Raw genomic sequence first — 13,212 nt, 5'->3', positions numbered from 1 at the left:
AGCATCTCACCTGAACAATCTCTGTAGCTGCCACCAGGTGACAGGTGCTAGGAGCCTGGATCATGGTGTGTAACCTTCACACATGTAACCTTAGGCTCTCAAGGCCATGGACAAGTGGCAGTCCATATGGTTTGGTCCATAAGTATGAAACTTATCTTTGATATGAATTAGCCAAATACTCACTATTAGCAAGGGCTGAATTATGACTTTCATGGGCCCTGGAAGTTTGAATTTGTGGACCCTTTTTCCATAAAAAATATTAAAAATTGTATTTTATGACTGTGTTGGTATAAAGATGAATACAATCCAGGCTGCATTCACTTTTTTTTTTTATTGTGTTAAAATACACATAACAGAAAATTTACCGTTTGAAGTGTACAGTTCACTGGCATTAAGTACACTGGATTCGGTTTTATATATTCATTGTATTTATTTTTATTATGAGTTTTACAGAAATGAAGATGAAAACATTTTGTGGTCCCTTTAGAGTACCATGGACCCTCGATACTGTGCTTGCCGTGCCTAACGGGGAAGTTGTCCCTGACTATGAGAGGGCAAAATGGGCAAGAAAAAGCAAAACTGAAATGTACTCAAACTCACTTTATAGTTCACACACAAAAATGATATTCAAACCTACCTTTCCATTCTGCAGGGAGATAGTAAGCCTGGGAAGCAGTGTGTCTGAGTGGACAGAACATAGGACTCAGGCAGACTGAGATCAAGCCATATTTTTGCCCCTTACTAGCTGTGTGTCACAGCCGGCACAGGTGGGGCTCACACAGGCCCAGGGAGGAGCCCAGGGACAGTGGGGGGGGTGGCGCCCACAGTGCCAACAGACTCAGAAATAGCACCAGCTCCAGGCCGAGAGGTCTTGGCAGGGCTCCAGATGAAGCTCAAGACAGTCTCCGGGAGTCCGATGGGGAGAATGTAGAGTTCAGGAGAGGACGTATGTATCAGTCACAGCTGCAAAGTAGGCAACAGAAACAAATAAGCAAACAGGAGGCTGAGGGGAGAGGAGCAAATGCCAGTCAGGCTGGCTCAGTGCTGCTTTTCTGGAACCTGATCTGAGTCTCCTTGTTCTTGCTGCAAATGCCATAGGTTGCCTGAAACCGTGTGCCCTTCAGTACTTGTCTTCTCAAGCCTCAGTCTCCTCATCTATGCAATTAGGAATTGGTCTAATGACTCCTAAGGTCTGATGAACCATTTGCCTCACTCCAACTTCCTAATAGCTCCACCGTCTTTCCTGCTCTAGCTCCAGATTGTTGGAATTCAGAGCTTAATGTCCAAGTTTCTGAGCAGAGGTTGCAACTTGGTAGCTGCTGGGCCAAATCTGTCCCACAAGTGAGCTTTGTCTGGCCTGCTCACTGTTTTTAAACTTTGAATTAATTGCCAGCATCCCCAAATCAGGAGATGGCTCATAAAACTCTGAAGTTCTCCCTCCTCTTGAGAAGTTGGCAGCTCTCCCTTCCCACATGGTCTTGGCTGGATCTGAATAGGAGCTGGCCCTTCTACATGAAGCACCGCTGCTGCAGGGTGCTACAGTCTTCCCTAGCCCATTCCACTCTTGCATGGTCCCTGTAGGCAGTTGGATTCACTACCCCTGCAGCTAAAGGCCACAGCCTTTTCTTATTTGCTGAATTTCATCTCTCTGGTGCCCAGGCACTGTCCCTTGTGAAGTGGCTTAAAGCTGACCGTCATGCCTCCCAATCCTTATGGTTCATTCTGAACAAAACCTTTGAGCCTTGACTCACCCACAGCTCATCTCCCCAGGGGGACCTTGATTCAAAGAGCAGTTTTCCCTGTTACCCTCTGGCCCTTCACTCTTCTGATAATTGTCCTGAATCTGGAGATATTGGAGTCCCTCTGACTAGGTGTTGTTCCGCCCTTTCAGGGCATTGACTAAATAGTCCAGAGGTGCCTGCCCCTGAGTATCCAGTTAATTAAAGGCTGGAGGACTGAAGAGGGGCAGTGCCAGTTGGAAGCTCTGAAAGAGAGAGAGAGAAACCAAGAGAGCATGGGAGCCACCAGGAATCATGGAGGTCACACAGGCTACGTGCCCATCTGCTGCTGCCATGTTACTGCCTGTGTTACCTCCACATTTCCTCACAAACCGGTTCTGTGTTTGTTTCCTCTACTAGACATCTCAATTACAACTGGACTGGAAAAGAATGAGCTTTTTAAGCAGTTCTACAGGGATTTACTCATAGTAGGTTGAGACAATTCAAGGGTAAGTTTAAGTCAAAATGGTACAGATTGTACGAAGACATTCAAGTATCATGTTCTAGATTGTTTTCTTGAGCCAGCTCTAACCTTATCCGCACTGCAATTTTCTCTCCCCTTCTCCTCCCCTAACACTGAACACTATCATTCCTACAAGCTAAATATCTCTGGCATCTCTGCACTCTATCTGGAGAGCCTCTGCTTTTGTTCAAACAGCCTGGCCTGCTTGCAGCTCCCAGTTGTCAGGGTGAAGGTTCTAAATGGAAATCAGAGCATCTTACTTTCCAACTTAAAATCTCTGAGGGCTTCTCACCGACTCCAGGGTAAAAGCTAAGTTTCTTCAGTAGATGCTGGAATCCTGCTGACACCTGGCCCTGCCTCCCTCTCCAGGCTCGTGTGATGCCCACAGTCTCCAGTCACATAAAATACCCACAGACCCTCAAGCAGTCTCTTAAGTTTTCTACCTCTCAGCCTTTGCTCTTGCTATTTCTTTCTACATTTTTCTTCATTCTCAGACTACTCCCTGGCAAACTCCTACCCATTCTTTAAGACCCAGATCAACGAAGACTCATCTGGCCTATCCTGCAAGGGATTAGGATGGGGCAGGATGACTAGGTGACAGTTCCTTGGAGGCTGAGCACCAGAAAGGGGTGAGGCTCTGGCTATGAGTAGGAAACAAAGAAATAGACCAGCGATTGCAACGTGGCAACTTCCCCAGTCTACATTCTATCTCCAGAAGTGTTTTCTTTGTCAGGCATAGGTTTTAATGTTTTTAAATTTGAGAATTTGTTCTTTAGTTCTCTATTTATGTTAACATTCCTGGCCCCTGAAGGCCTCTGGGTAAATGAATGAAAGGGCTGTGGATGGAGGGCTGGAAAGGATGCAAAGGGGAGAAGTTCCTTTTTCAGCTATGAGGAGTTGGCCACATGGGGTGGTCTGAGAGTCAGGGACCCTCACCCCACCTCATCCCACACTTGTGGGAGTTACTAAACATTGAAGTTCAATAGAAGCCTTTCCCACCTTTACTCCTTCTCCCTGCTCTCTACTCTCTAAGGGTGGGAATATACCATGAAAGTCAAAGTAAAGAGTTGTCTGTGCGTGGTCCTGGACTCCCCATGTGTGCTTGTCTAACTCACAGCAAGGCTGAGAGGCAGCAGAAGGTAGAGAACTTGGACTCTTAAGTCAGACCAAGTTCAAATCTCAGCACCCTGTAGAATGTGGGGCTGCCAACAGGTTATTTCACCTCTATGCCTTTATCTTCTCATCGGTAAAATGGGGATAGTAATAGTATCTACCTATAAAGTTGTTGTGTAGATTAGATGAATTAGCTATGTAAGACTCTTAGGACAGTGTCAGAGTGTTTACATAGGAAGGGCTATATAAGTGTTTGCTATTCTTGGTTTTGGACAGTACTATCCCTCCAGTCCACAAGAAAGAGTACAGTGCTGACACTTTGTGGTATATGTAGGGCCTTAACTGTAGAGCTCCTTATTAGTGTGATTGGAGGTGTCCCTGATCAGCACGCTAAAAGCTGATGCCACAGAGTCTCCTCAAGGAGGTCTGCTCCTTGCTGCCTGGGCTGCAAGAGCCAGGAATGAGTGCTCACAGGCTGGCCATCTGTGGGCATGAGCCATGCCACCACCAAGTCCTGTTCCTCTCATCTTTCTGTCATAAGGTAAGACTGGTATATGCCATGTGGAGAGAGAGAGAGGGAGAGAGAGAGATGGCAATTTGATTTGCATCCTGCTGGTAGAGTCTTGTATCTTTCTCTGTATCCAAATAATTCAGAACCAAGGCAGTAGGACTTCCCTGGTGGCACAGTGGTTAAGATTCCACCTGCCAATGCAGGGGACACGGGTTCGAGCCCTGGTCCGGGAAGATCCCACCTGCCGGGGAGCAACTAAGCCTGTGCACCACAAGCACTGAGCCTGTGCTCTAGAGCCTGGGAGCCACAACTACTGAGCCTGCGTGCCACAACTACTGAAATCCGTGCGCCTAGAGCCCGTGCTCCACAACAAGAGAAGCCACTGCAGTGAGAAGCCCGCACACTGCAGCGAAGAGTAACCCCCGCTTGCTGCAACTAGAGAAAGCCTGTGCAATGAAGACCTAAGGCAGCCAAAAATAAATAAATAAATAAATGTATTAAAAAAAAAAAAAAAGAACCAAGGCAGAAGTTTGCAGAAAGCTTCCTGGGGAGCTCAACTACCCTCATGCTGCTTCTCCCTCCCTCTAATGCTTGGCCCCTTCTGTCCTTTGTATGTGCTTCAGTCATAGCAAAGGGCACACTAGTATACCAAATTTCTTCAGTTCCCAAAAGTTACAGATTGTAAGACATCTTTTAATCTATTAACTTAGCAATAGATATCTGGGTCACGGGAACCCATAACGTTAAAAGAACTCATCCATTGACACATCTGATTTCAGAAGCTTTAAAATGTTTTAAAATCATCTTTTTAAGATAATGATTTTTGAAAAAATACTTTTGCTCTCCAATAGACTTGTGAACTTGGTGGGGTCAGGGACAGTGCATTTTTGTTCCTCCCTCCAGGCCATGACTGTTGATGTCCTGAATGAATGTTTCATTTGGAAAAATTTCCGGAAGCTCCCTTAGTCACCATGGTAACCCAAAATTCGTTTCACAGTCCTGTGTACCAAGGGGAGCCCTGCTGAGGAAGGCTGCCTGCTGACCTGGACTCTGAACCATGCTGCAAATGCTGGCTTCCCTTCCCAGACAGGCAGAACAATGATGGAAATAAAATACTTGGAATGAAAACCTCAGCAATACCCTTGCTAATATAAAACAATTTATTTAAAATAATTATGTTGTCAATTGTCAGACTTTCTTATCAATGCAAAAAAACCTCTTCTCTCAAAGTCTTTTCTCAGTGAGCCCTAAATAATATGAACAAAGGACTCTCAGTGCAGAGTTAGAAAATCTATTCTCACGGTTCAGTAATTTGTTGAACTTCTGTTGAATCCAGTTATTCTCTGAAAGTTTAGATTTGCCACTAAGAAAGAATGTCTATAAAAACAATAATAGCTTCCATTTCCTGGGCTCCTATTAATGTTGCAGGCACTTTCCATGCACTTAGTTGACAAACACATATATCACTTACTATGTGCCTCGCACTGCTCTAAGCACTTTGCACATATTAATTCATTTAATTCTCATAACAAGCTTACGAGGCATCTTCTATTGTTATCCGCACTTTACAGATGATGAAATTGAGGTACAGGAATGTTAAGTGACTTGCCCAAGGTCACATAGCTAGTAAGCTATAGAGACAACATTCAAACCCAGGCTGCCTGACTCCAGAATCTGTGCTCCTAACTAAGTTGCTACACTGCCTCTTTTCATCCTTTCAATAATTTAATAAAATAGGTGTTATTAGGCTCATTGGATTGGATACTGAAGTTCAGTCAGGTAACATGTCTCTATGGCTTCTTCCCTTCTGACCACATTCTAACTTGGGAAATTCTGGAAACTCTTCAGTGGTTTAGAATCAACCTTCCATCTTCCATGTCCCCAAACACAGATTCATACAGTCACAGGAAATTTATAATGCCTCTCCCAAAATTATTTTTAGGAGATTAAGAGCCCCAATCTTTGTAGATAAATTATTTTGGAGTGGTAATCTAAGGCATGCACTGGCAGGAGTTGAATATGCAAGCTTAATGAGTTTAATTAATTAGAAGAGAGTGTTTCTTTTAAGATCACGGAGTAACTGCTCTTTGAAGTGTGAGCTGGTAATTGGGAATACAGTGACTTAAATGCTTAAAGCATTTGAATTGTATTATCCTAAGAATGTGCTCTCAGAGCATGGAAGACTGATTGTCTTCCACAGGTGAAAGGTGGTCAGTAGGAAGAAGACAGAAGTTAACACCCTAAAGTTGGGGTCACTTTTCCCAAGCCAAATTGTGAGTCCCTTGAACGTAGAACAGTGAGGTGACCAGCCATCCTGGTTGGCCTGGGACTATTTTGGTTTTAACACTGCAAGTCCCTCATCCCAAGGAAATCTTTCTTTTTTTTTTAAGATTTTTTTTTGAAGTGGACCATTTTTAAAGTCTTTATTGAATTTGTTACAATATTGCTTCTGTTTTATGTTTTGGTTTTTTTGGCCGCGAGGCATGTGAGATCTTAGCTCCCCAAACAGGGATCAAACCCACACCCCCTGCACTGGAAGGCGAAGTCTTAACTACTGGACTTCCAGGGAAGTCCCCCAAGGAAACCTTTCAGTCCTGGGAAAACTGGCATGGTTGGTCATGCTAAATTAAGGGCCAGTTATGAATGACAATTTGAGGGAGAAATTCCCTGTTGGATGGAGAAGGGGAACTGAGGAGAGAGGTGAGGGGCATCCCAGGCAGAAGGAGCAGTTTGAGCAAAGGCCTGAGGTATGGAATGTGATGGTGGTCTTGGGGGGAGTTGTAAGGATCTCATGTGGCTCTACTCTGAAGTTGACAGGGGATGCCGAGTGGAAAATGAGGCGAAGAGAGGTGGCTAGCCAAATAGGAAGCTGATGGAATCTGACATGGCCAGAACTTTATGACCCTGGCTCAATGCTAAGAAGTTTATCCCCAGTGGTAAGGAGCATTATCAGGACCAGGAACACTTTTATGGTGATGGTGGTCTTTTTGGTCTTGGTTAACTTAAAACAAAGCAGAATCTTAACTCAGTGGGCTTCAAACAGTTTTGTTCTTAAATTCCCTAAAATTATTTGAAAACTGTATATACTGTGCATATTTTAAAGTTGACCTTTAACACGTTTATCATAAGTTTAATCATGGCAAAGGATATAATTTCTGGCACTTCATAAATATTGACATCTTAAAATAAACTGTTATGGGCTTCCCTGGTGGCGCAGTGGTTAAGAATCTGCCTGCCAGTGCAGGGGACATGGGTTCCAGCCCTGGTCCAGGAAGATCCCACATGCCGCGGAGCAACTAAGCCTGTGTGCCACAACTACTGAGCCCGCATGCCACAACTACTGAAGCCTGCATGCCTAGAGCCTGTGCTCTGCAACAAGAGAAGTCACCGCAATGAGAAGCCCATGTGCAGCAAGGAAGACCCAACACAGCCAAAAATAAATAAATAAATAAATAAATAAGTAAACTGTTATATCACTCTTTTAAATGAATCCTGTGGAATCTAAATATCCAAACAATGCAATACCATCCTCCAACCAATGTTCATTTAAAACATACACGAGCAACCTCTTTTTCAGTAGAAAATTTTGCACTGCAAAATTGCATTGCATCTATGTTTTCTTCTTGAACTTATACTTCCATTGCACTTCCTTCACAAAATTATATTTTTACGCTTGAAAATCTTTTATTGATCACAGTATCATACTTCTTTGTGACAAAATTATGTATATAAATTGAAATGGAATTTTATAACATTTGCTATGACCATTACACTTTATTTAAATATTTCTTCTGGATTGAGTTATCATTACAATTAATATAAGTACATATTTGATTAAAACAATATAAATATATCACAAACTTTGATAAGTAATACTAAATATCAAAACTAAAATTTATTGAAGTAAGTTTATTAATGAGGTAGAGGGCTATCTTAAAAATTGGTTCATGAATGCATAGATGAAAATTATTTATTGCTGGAATGAGACAGTATCCAGTATCAATCATATTCCTTTTTTGTTTGTTTATATATGTGTGAGCCCTGAAAATCTTATTTATATAAATAAGATGATGGAAATGGAAGGCATTTTGTTATAAACAAATGCATTCAGTGCTTCAAACTCCTCTTAAGTTATACACCACAAAATAACATAATGATATATTATAAAAATTTATTTTCTTTGAGCTGTCAGCTGATAACTTGCTTAGATCCTCCTACAGTTTTATTGAAGAAAGAATAGGAAATACCTCGTTTACCAAAAGTTTTGTTATCCAGTGATTTACTTTCTCAGCACCAACACCCAAACATGTACCCCCTTTACCCCAATACATGCACACCCTTGTTTGGTACACCACAGTAAGATTCAGGTCTGACTTTCTTTTGTAAAGAGAGAGAAGGATAACTGTAAAATAGTAGGTAGGATAGGAGAACCTGCAGGATACAAACCCACGTCAATCATTTAGAAAAAAAGAAATAAAGTCTTCATGTGCCTCTAGCGCTGCACGGGCTTCAGGTTGAAGATCACTGTCTTAGGAGATGTTGTTGCTGATCCATGTGGGATCTAGGATGGGAATGTCTCCCTCCCCAGTCCACAATCAACTTGCTAAACAAGAGTTTTGTAAGAAAAAAGAAATCCCCTTCTTGTGTCTTGCCATGTTGGCCTTTGCCTTGAAGATGCTTGTGTACCTTGAGCTTTCTGTCTCTGTATCATGACCTTCCTTCAGCTTTGCTTCTTAACCTTGGGCCCTCCAGTGGTGGCTATCATCCATAGATAAAAAATACCAGGGATGTCTTTCCTATCTTTACCCTGTTTCACAGGGGCTAAACCCAGAAAAAGATTCCAGTGGAATAATTACCTTTGGTAGAGTTGTTATCTTGGTTTGAACCTACAGAAAGGGAGATGGGAACGGACCCAGAATTCTGGGGTCCTTGACACAATTTTCCCCAACTCTGACCATGAACATTCTTGTAGAGTCTTTATCTCTCTCTCTCTCTCTCATACAATGCCACCTGCCCCACCCCACCCACACAACACATGCATGTGACAAAGACTGGAGATGTTTTAAACAGCAGGCAATCTATCTGGCAGGAGTTTGAGGAATATATGAATGGGTTAAGACTAAAAGCAGTGAGACCACTTAAGAGACCTTTATGGTATCATGGAAGAGATGCTAATGGCCTGAACTCAGGCAGGAACAGTGGAGATGGAAGGAATGGGTGGACTTGGGAAATGTTAAAGAAAAGGAAAGGACTTATTCAACTTAATTACTGACTGAATGAAGGTGATGAAAGAGAGGGTGGGGTTCAGGATGAGTTCCACTTTTCCAATATGGGTAACTGGATGAATGTTAGTACCATTCACCAATCAAATACAAAGAAAAAATGAATTTGAGTAGATGGGAAGTTCAATTTTTGCATGATTATTTTGAGCTGCTTGCTGGGTAGATAAAGTAGGCAGTTGGGTGTAGAGTCCAGGAAAGGAGTCTTAGTTGAACATACAAATTTAGAAATCAGTAGTGTATAGGTGGAAGTTCAAGTCATGAGAGAGGGTTAGATTACCAGAAAGAGGGTATAGAAAAAGATGAGGAGAGGGCCAAGTGCAGAATCCTCAGAAAAACAAACACTCAAATCTGGGCAAAGAAGAGAAGCTAGCCAAAGAGGTGATAAAAACAGGAGAGAGGTAGAAGGTGAACCTAAAGAGGGAGGGGAGCTTCCAGAAAGATACAAACGGTCCTAGAGTCAAATGTCTAAAAATGTGCATTGGATCTCTCATAGATAGATATAAACAAAAAAATTTTGCCTAATCCCATTGCCCCATTAATATCCCCCCTGCATTTCTTTACTTCCTCTAAATGCTAAACTTCTGGAAACAGTTTTCCATTCCTGTCTCTTATTCCTCATCTCCAACTCTCCCCTTAGAATCCAGCAGTATGGCTTCTGCCTTTTCCATTCTACAGATCTTGATCTCTCAAGAATCTTATCAAGAATCTTATCAGTGGCCTTTTCTCATCCCAGTCTTTTGGAGATGATGCCAGGAAGCAACAGGAGGGGTGTAGGAAAGTGAGAAAGAAAAAGGAAGAAAACCAATAAATGGTACCCTATCAAGTCAATTACCAGTGTGAGTGACTAGAACTTAATGCTTCTGGGGAACTCTGGGAGTCAGTGTAGAACATGGGCTCAGAGTTATCCTAAGGAGTGTGGGATCCGGGATATTTATACACCAACTTCAGTCAGTCATTGATTAAGGGCTGTTGCATTGTAGTGAGGATGGGGAAGCACTAATTCCCCAGCACTTTCTTGAAGTATTCTTTTTCTTTGATTTCTGTCCTGGTACCCTAACCAAGTCCCTATTCCCTTCTTTGCCCTATCTCCTCAAATAGTTATTTTTCTTTCTTCTACCTCTTAAACAAGAGCAAACTGCAAGGCAGAACTCCAGTCTTCAGTCCTCTGTTCTTTGTTTCTTTACACACTTACTTAATTGTTTCTCTATCCTCATTAACTTAACTCTTGTTTCTATGCAGATTACTCCCAGTGTGTTGAATGTAATTATGTTCAATGACTTAGCTGTTAAGATCAAGATTTATTTAAAGGTCTTCAGAAAAAAAAGGCTTTGGGTATCTTTTATAACTCAACAGACTGAAAAATCTATAAATGTCTGCTGGGAGTCATTCAGGAATTACACTTCCCGCTGATAGTGTGAGAAGCAGACTCAGTATATGACTCAGCTTGCAATCAATCGATGGAGCATTATGCTTCAAGGAAATGGGGAAGTCTCATAGCAATTTAGAATTTGTCACTAAATCTAGTCTGACTCTTTGTCCAGAAAGAAGTGCAGCTCCCTACTGTCAAGGCCTGAGCTCTTGGGATCTTTGCCTATTTCCTAGGCAGAGCCATAATTAACAATGTTTGCTATCAAGAAAAGCAGCATGATGCATGTTCTCAAATCAAGCCAGCACACATGCATGTGTGTGTGTGCGTGTGAGAGAGAGTGAGAGAGAGAGAGAGAGAGAGGTGGAGGCAGTGAATAGTGAAGGGTTGGGTGACAGAGGTGAAGTCTGAGGGAAAAGTAAACAGATGGCTTGCAGGCAGGTCCTTGGCTCTGGCTCTGTCCATCCCACTGGCTGCTCAGGGAGTAGTGGAGAGGGGAGGGAGTTTTAAACTTTTAAACAGGACTTAATCTTCTAAGTCTTAGTCTTCTACTACCATCATTTATAATTTTCCTTTGGCCTCTGTCTTTGACTCATATTTAAGAGTAGAGCAATGAAGGGAGTTCCCTGGTGGCCTAATGGTTAGGATCCTGGGCTTTCACAGCCATGGCCTGAGTTCAGTCCCTGGTCAGGGAACTGAGATCCTACAAGCTGTGCAGCATGGCCAGAAAAAAAAAAGAAAAAAGAAAAAGAGAGAGAGACAAGTAGAGCCCTGAAAATTTGCCTGGAGCACATAGCAGGGGCTTTGTCAAGAAGTCCTAAGAATTCTAATTCCTGACTGATTGATTGATTATTAAAGTATAGTTCATGTGCAATATTACATAAGTTACAGGTGTACAAAAGAGTGATTCACAATTTTTAAAGATTACACTCCATTTATAGTTATTATAAAATATTGGCTTATATTCCCCATGTTGTACAATATATCCGTGTAGCTTATTTTATACATAATAGTTTGAACCTCTTACTCCCCTGCCCCTATATTGCCCCTCCCCCCTTCCCTCTCCCCACTGGTACCCACTAGTTTGTTCTCTATACCTGTGAGTCTGCTTCTTTTTTTATTCACTAGTTTGCTGTAGTTTTTAGATTCCACACATAAGTGATATCATACACTTGTCTTTCTCTATCTGACTTATTTCACTTAGCATAATTCCCTCCAAGTCCATCCATGTTGCTGCAAATATCAAAATTTCATTCTTGTTTATGGCTAAGTAGTATTCCATTGTATACGTGTGTGTGTGTGTGTGTGTGTGTGTGTGTATGTGTGTGTGTGTGTGTGTGTGTACGATATCTTCTTTATCCATTCATCTGTTGATGACACTTGGGTTTCTTCCATATATTGGCAACTGTAAATACTGAACACTGGGGTGCATGTATCTTCAAATTAGTGTTTTTGTTTTTTTCAGATATATACCCAGGAGTGGAATTGCTGAGTCATACGGCAGTTCTATTGGTGGGAATGTAAATAGGTGCAGCCACTGTGAAAAACGGTATGAAGGTTTTTCACAGTGGCTGCACCAATTTACATTCCCACAAAGAGTGTACAATAGTGCTCCCTTTTCTCCACATCCTTGCCAACATTTGTTATTTGTGTTCTTTTTGATGATAGCCATTCTGACAGGTGTGACATCTCATTGTGGGTTTGATTTGCATTTCCCTGATGTTTAGTGATCTTGAGCATCTTTTCATGTGCCTGTTGGCCATCTGCATTTCCTCTTTGGAAAAATGTCTACTCAGTTCTTCTACCTATTTTTAAAATCAGGTTGTTTTTTGATGTTGCGTTGTATGAGCTATTTATATATGTTGGATATTAACCCCTACTGGCCATATCAGTTGCAAATAGTTTCTCCCATTCAGTAGGTTGTCTTTGCGTTTTGTTAATGGCTTCCTTTGCTGTGCAAAAGCTTTTAAGTTTAATTAGGTCCCCTTTATTTATTTTTGCTTTTATTTCCTTTGCTTTAGGAGATGGATCCAAAAAATATTGCTATGATTTATGTCAACAAGTGTCCTGCCTATGTTTTCATCTAGGAAACATGGTTTCTGGTCTTACATTTAGGGCTTTAATCCACTTTGAGTTTCTTTTTGTATGTGGTGTTAGTGTTCTAATTTCATTCTTTTACATATGGCTGTCCAGTTTTCCCAGCACCACTTATTAAAGAGACTGTCTTTTATCTATTGTATATTCTTGCCTCCTCTGTCATAGATTAGGTGACCATAAGTGTATGGGTTTATTTCTGGGCTCTCTATTCTGTTCTATTGATCTGTCTCTGTTTTTGTACCAGTACCATACTGTTTTGATTACTGTAGCTTTGTAGTATAGTCTGAAGTCAGGGAGCCTGATTCCTCCAGCTCTGTTTTTCTTTCTCAAGATTGCTTTGGCTATTCGGGGTCTTTCGTGTTTCCATACAAATTTTAAAATTGTTTGTTTACTTTTGTGAAAAATGTCATTCATATTTTGATAGGGATTACATTGAATCTGTAGATTGCCTTGGGTACTATGGTCATTTTAACAATATTAATCCTTCCAATCCAAGAATACAGTGTGTCTTTCCATCTGTTTGTGTTGTCTTTAATTTTTTATATGTCCTATAAAAAATTTTTTTGTTTTTGTTTATTTTCTTTCTAGAAGCTTGAAGATGT

The sequence above is a fragment of the Globicephala melas genome, chromosome 4 (genome assembly GCF_963455315.2).
Source record: "Globicephala melas chromosome 4, mGloMel1.2, whole genome shotgun sequence".
NCBI lineage: Eukaryota > Metazoa > Chordata > Mammalia > Artiodactyla > Delphinidae > Globicephala > Globicephala melas.
This window is presented reverse-complemented; position numbering follows the sequence as displayed.